This window comes from Schistocerca gregaria, chromosome 6 (assembly GCF_023897955.1).
Source record: "Schistocerca gregaria isolate iqSchGreg1 chromosome 6, iqSchGreg1.2, whole genome shotgun sequence".
Taxonomy (NCBI): Eukaryota; Metazoa; Arthropoda; class Insecta; order Orthoptera; family Acrididae; genus Schistocerca; species Schistocerca gregaria.
The window spans coordinates 390,316,455-390,327,226 of record NC_064925.1 but is presented as its reverse complement, the minus strand read 5'-3'; the positions used below and the strand labels follow the sequence as shown (position 1 = coordinate 390,327,226).

Below are 10,772 nucleotides of genomic sequence, written 5' to 3'. Positions count from 1 at the left end.
ACTGCCGGAGCACTCATAGCGAAGTCCCAAGTTTGGGGTCTCTCGTAGGAAGATGCTGCCATCGTGTAATTCTAGGAACTCAGCCGAACCCGAAGTAGAGGGCAAGGTAACCCGAAGTAGAGGGCGAGGTGACTTCCGACAGGATGTGGAATTCGTGTCTGAAACATAGACTGGACTCTCCAGCAGGAGGCGTGTTCAAAGCGACAAGCAGAACCATTAGATCTAGCGAAGTTCAAGACTAATCTGATGCCAAACTAACGCGGACAAGAGTAGCCGGGGTCCGTGGACTTCAGATTAATAACCGGGCGTTTCTATGGACCACCAATTTCAGACACAACAGTTGTAGAGTTATTCAAAGATAACATGGAAATATCCCAAGAATATGGTAGTAGTGGGCGGTGACTTTAACGAGCCCATAGTCGTCAGGGAAAATTACGCATACGCTATAGGCGGTATGGACCAAGAGTGTCGTGAAGTAATATTAAAAACGTTGTCTGACAGCTGCCTCCGACAACTTATGAGACAACTCTCACGCGGCAGACCTGATCCTTGCGAGAGTGTCACCATTGTTAGAGATATAGTCACCGAAGACTGAAACAAGATCAAGGAAGCTAGGACTTGTTTTTGATTAGACAGACTGAGAGTCATCAGCTTATTTAAAGAACGAACTGATAACATTTAGTTGAGATTCGGCAAGCGCAAAACATTTGTGGTTAAATATGAAAGACGTCATGAAAGTAGATCTTTTCTTACTTCATATTTGTCGAGAGTCACTTACACATCGAATATTCCCGTTTGAATGGAAAAAGAGCGTCGAATGACGTCATAAATATTCGTATTTACAATAGAACAGAGCACGCAGTTGGCCAGTAGGGCCTAACATTCCAACACTCTTGCTTCCGTCTCCTTAAACGGAGACCCAAGTATTTCTCAACGCTCGCTAAAAAAGCACGCAGGAAGTCGGTGAAAATGATTAATATTTTTTGTGTCGTTGTGATTGCCTTGCGTCTTTAAACGCTTCGCATGTGTAACAACGTACGCAATATTAATTGATAGTGGTTATAAAAAAGAGCTTCAGCGCAATTTCGATTCACGATACACATCTCGGCAATTACAACTACCCCAATCAGCTTTTTCAACAAATATCTGTTAATCTCAAACAATATTAGTACCCCGTAATCTGGAAATTAGATAGAAAAATTTTGGAGATGCCGGGGATCGAACCCGGGGCCTTTCACATGCAAAGCGAACGCTCTACCACTGAGCTACATCCCCGATGGGTATCGCAATGCGTTACTATGTATGTCGTCCGACCAAAGCTAGTGTTACAGATGTATATTACGACTTTGTTTAGGATAATGGAAATTTCAGAAATATAGCTAAAATACAAAAAATATAATATTTTAGGCTTTCAATGTAATATTAAAAAGACGATACCCCGAGGATACAACGAAGCATCGATCAAAATGGGCAGTCAGCGCAGCAACAAACATTCATTTGAAGTAATCCCTGAGCTCGTGACAGGTCAGTAACAGATTTTTTTCAATAAATGTCTACTGCCAAAATTACTAATACTAAGCAGATATCAGGCGAAGCTGTACGAAATGCATTCCTCGTTGTAACCGATAATATATAGAGAAATGTGCACACTTTGATCATCATCAATGACGATTAATTTTGCCGATGAGAAATTATACTGCACATTTCAGTTAACCCTTCTGTTATCACGGTAATTTTACACCTTCATATTACCAGAAGGGTAATATAGTCAATTCAATACTGTATAATTTTATGTTACTTTTGGTCAGGCAGTCACAAGATACTTCAGAATGTCAGTTATTAATATAAACTGGTGGTTTATTAAAGATTTGAAGCAATCATTGGTGGTTTATCGTTTAAACATACATAATTTAGGATGCTAGATGTTTGGTGAATTTGCTGACACAACAGAAAATCAAAATTTAAAAAAAATCACACAAATTTAGTCTGTTTAGATGACTTCTCATAATATTGAGAACATTTTGCCACAGTTCTATGGTTTTGACACACTGGTTTTATGCACATGAGTCTACTTTTCCATTCTATATTTCACAGACACAACGCTCACATTTTTCCTGTCGGTAATTCTGAAGTCATTTCTTTGGTAATTTCAGCAGAATATGTCTTCTTTACTTCAATTTCAATAGCTTCAATAGCTCCTACAGTTTCTGTATATAGTCTAGTTGGAATTCTCGCTCGTTATACCACGTGTGGTTTCAGCAACTTCAGAACAAATTAGGGAAAGAAATGCTTTTTCTTTCTTGAAGAATCTTTCTGCAAATCTGGATACTTTTGTGAACACAGAATATATGCACAGAGAGCTGCGTGGTCGACATAATTTCCAGAATATTTGTACGACTAACGATTTGTTGTACGTTCCCAGCTTTATTGTCTATTCACCATATCACCAACATTGACTCTCCTGTAGTCTCATTATTGTGCGATTGTGGTACGTGTCTGTTTTTCCATTCCCTCTTCAACAAAGTAATCGTGGTGCGGTTGTAAGCAGAATAACACGTGGCTCTTTGCATCCAAGGTTCCCAGATGTACTGTCGGATCCAATTGTCGAAAGTCCACAAGACGACGAATAACCGTTTTGCCATCATTTTCACCACTTGATGATGGCGGAACGTTTATTCACCGTAATACCGTGGACTTTCGACGATGTCTTCATGTGATCTGAGGTTTTCTCGGCGTGTATGCAGCTTCCAAGATTCTCGGGTGTACTGACAGTTCAGCCAATACACCGAAGACTCTTGGTACCTGCATACACGCCGAGAAAGCGCCAGATCACAAACACTTCTTTTTCTTTGGGATGAATGAGACCGTGGTCATCTTTTTTCTGTGAATCCAAATAATAAAAATTTTTCCTCTTTCGTTGCACTAGACAAAAACTCTTTTGGCATTTCTGTTGTTTGCTCTAAGAGTTCCAGTTAATGTTAAGTTGTGATCCAACAATTTTTCAGCTAGCAGTATGCAAGTAAGAAAGTTACCTAAAGTGATCCCCCTTCCAAACTTAAAACATTGTCCAACCATATCCAACACAACACATTGCCCTTGATTTACTTCTCTCTGACTTACTTCATGCCTATATATACTGGTAGATTACATACATATACAGTTTTAGCATCTGTGTACACCCATATGTTATTCCATACTTTGCTGGTTTTGATGTCATACATAGCCAAAATGGGCAGTTAGCATGGAAAGTTGCCAGTCTTTCATCAGCAGTTAGTCACTCGCTCAGGCTGTAATTTTTCATACCTCTATTCATTAAGATAATAAAAGCGTCTCTTATTGCCTGAAGATTGTAGTTTGTATCTGTAATTCTGATGCTACACAGTTTTATGTCATTCTATCTCAAAATCTGGTATGACATAACAGCCATGAAAAATGGATTTTGAAGGGTGGACGGCTCGTCCACATCTTGGTAACACTTGTGTTATTTCCATTAGTTACTCCTGGCGCCCATAATGTGGAGTTAAATACCAACAACTCGTGATCTGTCATGTTGTGTCATTCTTTAGGTTATTCTGAGTGAGATTCACTGTATATACTAAAAATTTCTTGATATTTTTCATTAGTAAGCACTCATATACACTCCTGGAAATTGAAATAAGAACACCGAGAATTCATTGTCCCAGGAAGGGGAAACTTTATTGACACATTCCTGGGGTCAGATACATCACATGATCACACTGACAGAACCACAGGCACATAGACACAGGCAGGCAGATCTTGCTGGCTAGGGTAGTTGACTTACACCTTCTAGAGCACGTTGGGTGGCACGGGATACATGCGGACGTGCATTGTCCTGTTGGAACAGCAAGTTCCCTTGCCGGTCTAGGAATGGTAAAACGATGGGTTCGATGACGGTTTGGATGTACCGTGCACTATTCAGTATCCCCTCGACGGTCACCAGAGGTGTACGGCCAGTGTAGGAGATCGCTCCCCACACCATGATGCCGGGTGTTGGCCCTGTGTGCCTCGGTCGTATGCAGTCCTGATTGTGGCGCTCACCTGCACGGCGCCAAACACGCATACGACCATCATTGGCACCAAGGCAGAAGCGACTCTCATCGCTGAAGACGACACGTCTCCATTCGTCCCTCCATTCACGCCTGTCGTGACACCACTGGAGGCGGGCTGCACGATGTTGGGGCGTGAGCGGAAGACGGCCTACCAGTGCGCGGGACCGTAGCCCAGCTTCATAGAGACGGTTGCGAATGGTCCTCGCCGATACCCCAGGAGCAACAGTGTCCCTAATTTGCTGGGAAGTGGCGGTGCGGTCCCCTACGGCACTGCGTAGGATCCTACGGTCTTGGCGTGCATCCGTGCGTTGCTGCGGTCCGGTCCCAGGTCTACGGGCACGTGCACCTTCCGCCGACCACTGGCGACAACATCGATGTACAGTGGAGACCTCACGCCCCACGTGTTGAGCAATTCGGCGGTACGTCCACCCGGCCTCCCGCATGCCCACTATACGCCCTCGCTCAAAGTCCGTCAACTGTACATACGGTTCACGTCCACGCTGTCGCGGCATGCTACCAGTGTTAAAGACTGCGATGGAGCTCCATATGCCACGGCAAACTGGCTGACATTGACGGCGGCGGTGCACAAATTCTGCGCAGCTAGCGCCATTCGACGGCCAACACCGCAGTTCCTGGTGTGTCCACTGTGCCGTGCGTGTGATCATTGCTTGTACAGCCCTCTCGCAGTGTCCAGAGCAAGTATGGTGGGTCTGACACACCGGTGTCAATATGTTCTTTTTTCCATTTCCAGGAGTGGAATATTTAACGTTTTCTAGGAAGAAAGACGGAAAACGTATTTACAATTGAATCGACAGTTTTACTGCCTTTTATAAACCAGGCTTTAACAGCAAAATACTATGAACTGCCCATCTTCTTTGACATAAGGGTGTAGAAATTCATGCAAGACCACCTCTAGATTTGAACATACCTGAAAGATTTGGATCTTCACCCTTAGGGAGATCTTCTGATAAATTTTCTGACCCAGGTGGCTCTGTCATTTGATGCATTTCACACATTTCTGTGACATCAGCAACTTGACAAACTGTACATATAAAGATTTTGGTCACAGAGATCTTCTGGACTATCAGTGTTTATAATCCTTTCACCTCCTGCACACTTTAGCTCTTGCCCATGTATACACTCAGAAGCAGAAGCGAACAATGCCACAGATCGAAAGAACAGAAAACACCCATTATAAATCATTGTTGTCGTTTTCTTATCTCATCAGAGAAAAATGAAGTATAGCATAACAATCATATTGATGACAGTACAACTTTGATTGCTTCTCCTTGAAATAACAAGGCTACAAATGAAATTATATTACCTACAAATTTTGTAGCAAATACTACCAAGAGGGTAACAAGAACTCTTGGAAAACAATTCTAAAATGAAAAAAGTAAGTATATTGGGACATATTGTCTGAATAACTCTAATCTACATATAATAAACAAATACACAGACTATCAAACTGCAACCACAAACGATAAATGTACAAAAAATTATAACTGGGGTAGTTTCATTACCATCACTGGCAGCACATTCTTGAGCTAACACAGCTGAAACGAACCAACATCAAAGAACTTGGAACATTTTCTGACTTAGATGTACTATGATGTGAACAAGATGCACGAAGCCTACTAGTATATCAGTATCCACGAGTAATTACAAAACTTTATGTCCTCCTACTAAACTATCTATAGATCACACTAATAAAATTGTCACATAAATTCAAAAAATATTAAGAAACTTACAGTCTGATAATGTTCTTTCTAAACATGAACCTGTTAATAAAATAAATAAAGTCAGTAATAGTCAACTAGTCTTCATCAATCATATTATATGGGTTTATAATGAGAGACATACTACAGATCTCCTATATGAGCATAAATCATTAAAATGTATTTATGTGAAATTACTTGGTATTATGAAGCACTGATAAGTTAAATATGCTGAACCTAAATAGTCTAAGCCTACTGTGTGTACTGTACTTAGGTCTAATGACAAATCAGCATACACCTGTAACGTACGTGTTAAATGGCACTCACAATTTAAAAACAAAATGCAGCACTATAAAGAAGGGTGCAGGCTGCGTAAGAAGTTACCTAATAACACCAAGATGAAATATATACAGGTGTTCATTAACTATTACAATGTGCAGTCACAACAAGACTCAATACCTTCCAACACAAGAAACCTAAACCTAACTTGTAACAGTACTGGTACTATAAGTATGAATTACCAGTGAGAAATTTTATGTACAGAAATTGTCTGAATGTTTCAACAAATGTGAAGTACCTTAATTTGTTATTGTCACGTTTTTTATAGTGAATTTCATCCTCTTCTCACACAAATGGTGTCATTACCGGTTTCGATTTATTATCAGGTTGTCATCAGATGAACTGTTTAAACGGAAAGAAAAAAGGGAGGGTAAAATACTTTTTACTTATGAATCAAGAACACGATTTTAGGCTGAAATACATTCAGTTGCTCAGGAGCCTCCATGTACTAAATCATCCCCATAAAATAACCCTGCCATCAAACATAACAGCGTCTACACCCCAGGTCTATCAAAAGGTATGTTACAAGGCGAGTGGATAATAGATGGATACCATGTGAGCCCATCTTGCTAATAAACTAATGTTCGAGAACTTTTCGTTTGCATGCTAGCATGTCTGAAAAGTGGAGGAGGACGCAGGCAGTTTGGATCACACAAGTCTAAGTTACAGTTTGGGTTGCTTTAGGGCTCCAATGTCGAGAAAACTAATTACTTGTACTGTGAGACTGTATTTAATTCATTAGATAATAAACTAGAGGCTATTGCCATTTTCTGTGTACTGTCAAAAGCCTCTGACTGAGTGAATCACAGCATTCTCTTAAGTAAATTAGGACATTATGGTGCCATCAACAGTGCTGCAAAATGGCTCTAGCCTTACCTAACCAACAGGAAACAAAGGGCATTGTTGCCTAGTTTGTGTGATCCAAACTGCCTATGTCATCTTCCACATTTCAGAGATTCTATCTCGCAGATTAAGCATTTTCGAACATAAATTTATCAGCATAATATGTTCACATGGTACCCATCTACCAACCACCACTCCTTGTAACATACCTTCTGATACAGTCTGTGTGATATTAGATTACTTTTATGTCATGAGGAAAAGGTGAAAAAATAGCCAAATCAATTGCAATAGTACAAGGACTATTGCCAACTCCTTGACCTAGGTTTTGACGTCGTTAAAAGCATCTTCTTCTGAAGAATCAAGTTTTGATACCTAAAATAGTTAACATTATATAGATATTAAAATATAGGTAAAAGGCAAAAGTGAAAGCAAATCACTGACTTAAAAAGAATTTTACACTTACTAGTTACATGGCATGTGGGGCTACATTAAAAAAGGTAGCCATAACGCACAAATTATGATAGAAGCACCTCCATAACGATAAAAGCACAAAATATCATGCTGACTGTTACTAGGAAGTGCTTCTGAAATACAACTAGTGAACTGACGTCACGCCAGTGTCTTGAGTTGAGCAAAATTTAGGGTGTGAGAGGACAGTACATGTATGCACCAAATAAGTGTACAAAGTGCAGGAGAGAACAGAATTGAAACAGAAAACTACTAAATAATTAAACATTGTATAGAAAAGAAGGACTTAATACCTGTATGGTAATATAAAGTTAAACATATGGCGTTTTATTTGACTGTCGCCCAAAACGTTTTAATAGAATCTAATGACTCAAATCAAATGTAAAATAACTTGAAGTACATCGTTTGTAAGTAAAAAAGGGGGAGAGGGACTGGGGGTAAATTAAATGATGGCAATAGATTGATGATAAGAGGGGGAGGTAAAATGGAGCAGTTTAATTAGCTAAAATGTGGAATGCTCCTGCTCTCTTATCTTACATCATTTCACTTATTCCACTTCACCACCTACCCCTTGTTTTCACTTACAGGTGATTTACTTCAAGTTATGTTATATTTGGCTCAACTCGTTAGATTCTACAAAAATATTTTGGGGATACCCAAATAAAACCCCGTATGTTTGTCTCTTATACTAAAATATGAGTGCTAAGTCCCTCTTTTCTCATACAATATTTTAATAACTTACTCATTTCTGACTGTTTCAGTACTGTTCTTTCCCACAATTTTACACACTTATTCTGAGCATACACCTACTTACCTCTTGGATCCTAAATTTTCCTCAACTCAAGCGACACTGACACGACATCAGTTCACTAGCTGCATCTGTGAATCAACTTTCTAATGACAGTCAGTAAGATATTTTGTGGTTTCATTATTATGGATGTGATTTAATCTTCATTTGTGCCTCATGGCTGCATATTTAATGTGCCACCACACATCATGGACCTTTAGTGTGAAAATTCTTTGTAGGCCAGCGATTTGCTTTTACTTTTGCCTAAACCTATTTTTTACATGTATGTTCTGTTAACCATTTTAGGCGTTAATCATCAAACTTTCTGAAAAAGACTTTCTAAAGATATCAAATCCTAGGTTAAGGGATTTTCAGTAAATCTTTTACTGTATTTTACTCACAATGGAGCAGCTGAAGTCCATGACTATTCCTTTATAGAGTGTAAAATAATAACTGCTACAAGTCACAATAGAAGGTGATTTTATTTAACACAGAACCAGTTTCGGGCTTATGCCCATCTTCAGATGGTTTACATTCATGTACATGTTTCCATACTAAGTGTTTGAGATCGCAGTTTAAATGAAAAACAAATAGCTGATAATGACTAAATAGACACAAATGAAAATTTTTGATGTGGCTAAGCGACATGTGTTGTAAACTATAATAGTAATTACATACAGGGGGTATATCATATCGTTTCCAAGTTGCATTTATCAAATTTTTTTCAAAAATGTTTCATCTTTGACATGTTAACTATACATTAGTCACCATGCTAATTATTAGTGCTTCCATACTATGTAACTTATAAAATACTGGCACTTTAGATGTTAGTCCTTTCATATGCATGTGCACTCACAACATCCAGCGAGTTTACATTTGAGAACAGAGATTATGGTCAGAGAGCTTAAGTCCAAGAAGTACAGAGATGCCACACACAGAGACACAGATATTACAAATTTTGAAAATGAAATTGTTACATGATTGTGGAACCACACTACCATTTGTAATGTGTAGAATGGTTGTTACCAAATTATATAAGAATAAACAGACATTGTCTTTCTTTCCCCAAAAATTGCTTGTTGTGATGAGGTATGAGTTACAATTTTCGATTTTTAAATATTTCTTTTAAAACATGTGGAACTGACTTGTTTGCAAGGTCTACTTGTTCACTGAGAATTAGGTGTGGTAATCTGAAGCTTGGGATGTAAATTTTGATCTCTTCAAGAAGATTCATTTTCTGTCCTTTGCTGACAGTGTGTAGTATATGCAGGTTGTCTTTAACGACTGTGGCTGATGGCCATCAGATGTATTGCAAATGTGGACTTACCAAAGCTATTTAGCTGGAAGCCATTATTTGTTTTTTATTTAAACAGTGATATGTGGCACGGATTATGGAAATATGTGCGTGAATGAAAACCACCTGAAGGTGGGTACAAGACCAAAACTGGCCACACATTAAATAAAATCACCTTCTATTGTGACTGGCAGCAGTTATTATACCTCACCATAAACCTAGTACTATTTCAACTGACTTCGCTGTGTTTTTTAACCTTTTTCTCACGAAGACTGAGTTACAGTTGCTGCCTCCAGTCATGTTCGAGATTTTTAGGCTATTTTTCTCTTCATATCCAGGGACTGGTGGAACTTTTCAGAAGCACATGCACTTACAAAACCCCACATGTTTTCATTTGATTACAGAGGTTATGATCAAACAAACATTACAAAATATTAAAAAAGGGAATTGTTACATAATTTTGGAACCACATTGTCATTTATAACACACAGAATGGTTACTAGCAAAATTAAAAAAGATTAAACAGACATCGTATTTTTTTCTGGAAACTACTAGTTGTGAGGTGGCTATGAGTTAAATTTTCGATTTTTAAATATTTTCAAACTAATATCGAATCCACATTCGAAATATAGGAAAATAATAGTACAGTTTCATGTTTCTGTAAGCCGACCTGTTCATAGGCTATTAATTAGAAGTCAATGTATCTCCTTGTAAAATTCAGGTGGTTTGTAAGTGGGCATATTTCCGATCTGTGATACAGAGATTACATAGTCTGTCTCTAAACTAGTAAGCGCAAATCATGATCTAGATATATTAAAACAAGTAGCCTTGATTAACAGTTATAAGACAAAAGAAATTGTTAATGTGTATAATAAATTAATTAAGAAGTGGACGAGCAGTGTAGATGATAGACCTGAAACACAAGAAAAATATCATTGTATTCACTTACAGAAAAAGAACGTCTGAACAGATTTCTCGTTCTTCTCCTAAGAACAAAAAGAGATTAGTCTTCTGCACTGACAATCGATTTCGACCTAAAATACGACAGAAAGATATTTTAGTTTACAGAAAATACTCAAGTATGCCATCTATAATATAAGAGATGGAACCTGCACGAAATTTTACATAGGCCAAAAGAGCCCTAAGGAAATATTGTGTCGTAGGCAGTAATAAAACAGCTTTCAAACATCTTGATACCAGTCATTATGTTTCCAAACACCACCATTTGGATACACTTCAAGTGCTTGAAAAAA

At 38.5% G+C, this 10,772-nt stretch overlaps 1 non-coding gene across 1 annotated transcript; it reads right to left on the bottom strand.

The window, feature by feature from the left end:
- Positions 1 to 1,203: 1,203 nt before the first annotated feature.
- Trnaa-ugc (transfer RNA alanine (anticodon UGC)) lies at positions 1,204 to 1,275 on the bottom strand. Its single transcript has one exon. It is a non-coding gene; the product is annotated as a tRNA-Ala (tRNA).
- Between the last annotated feature and the right edge of the window lie 9,497 nt (positions 1,276 to 10,772).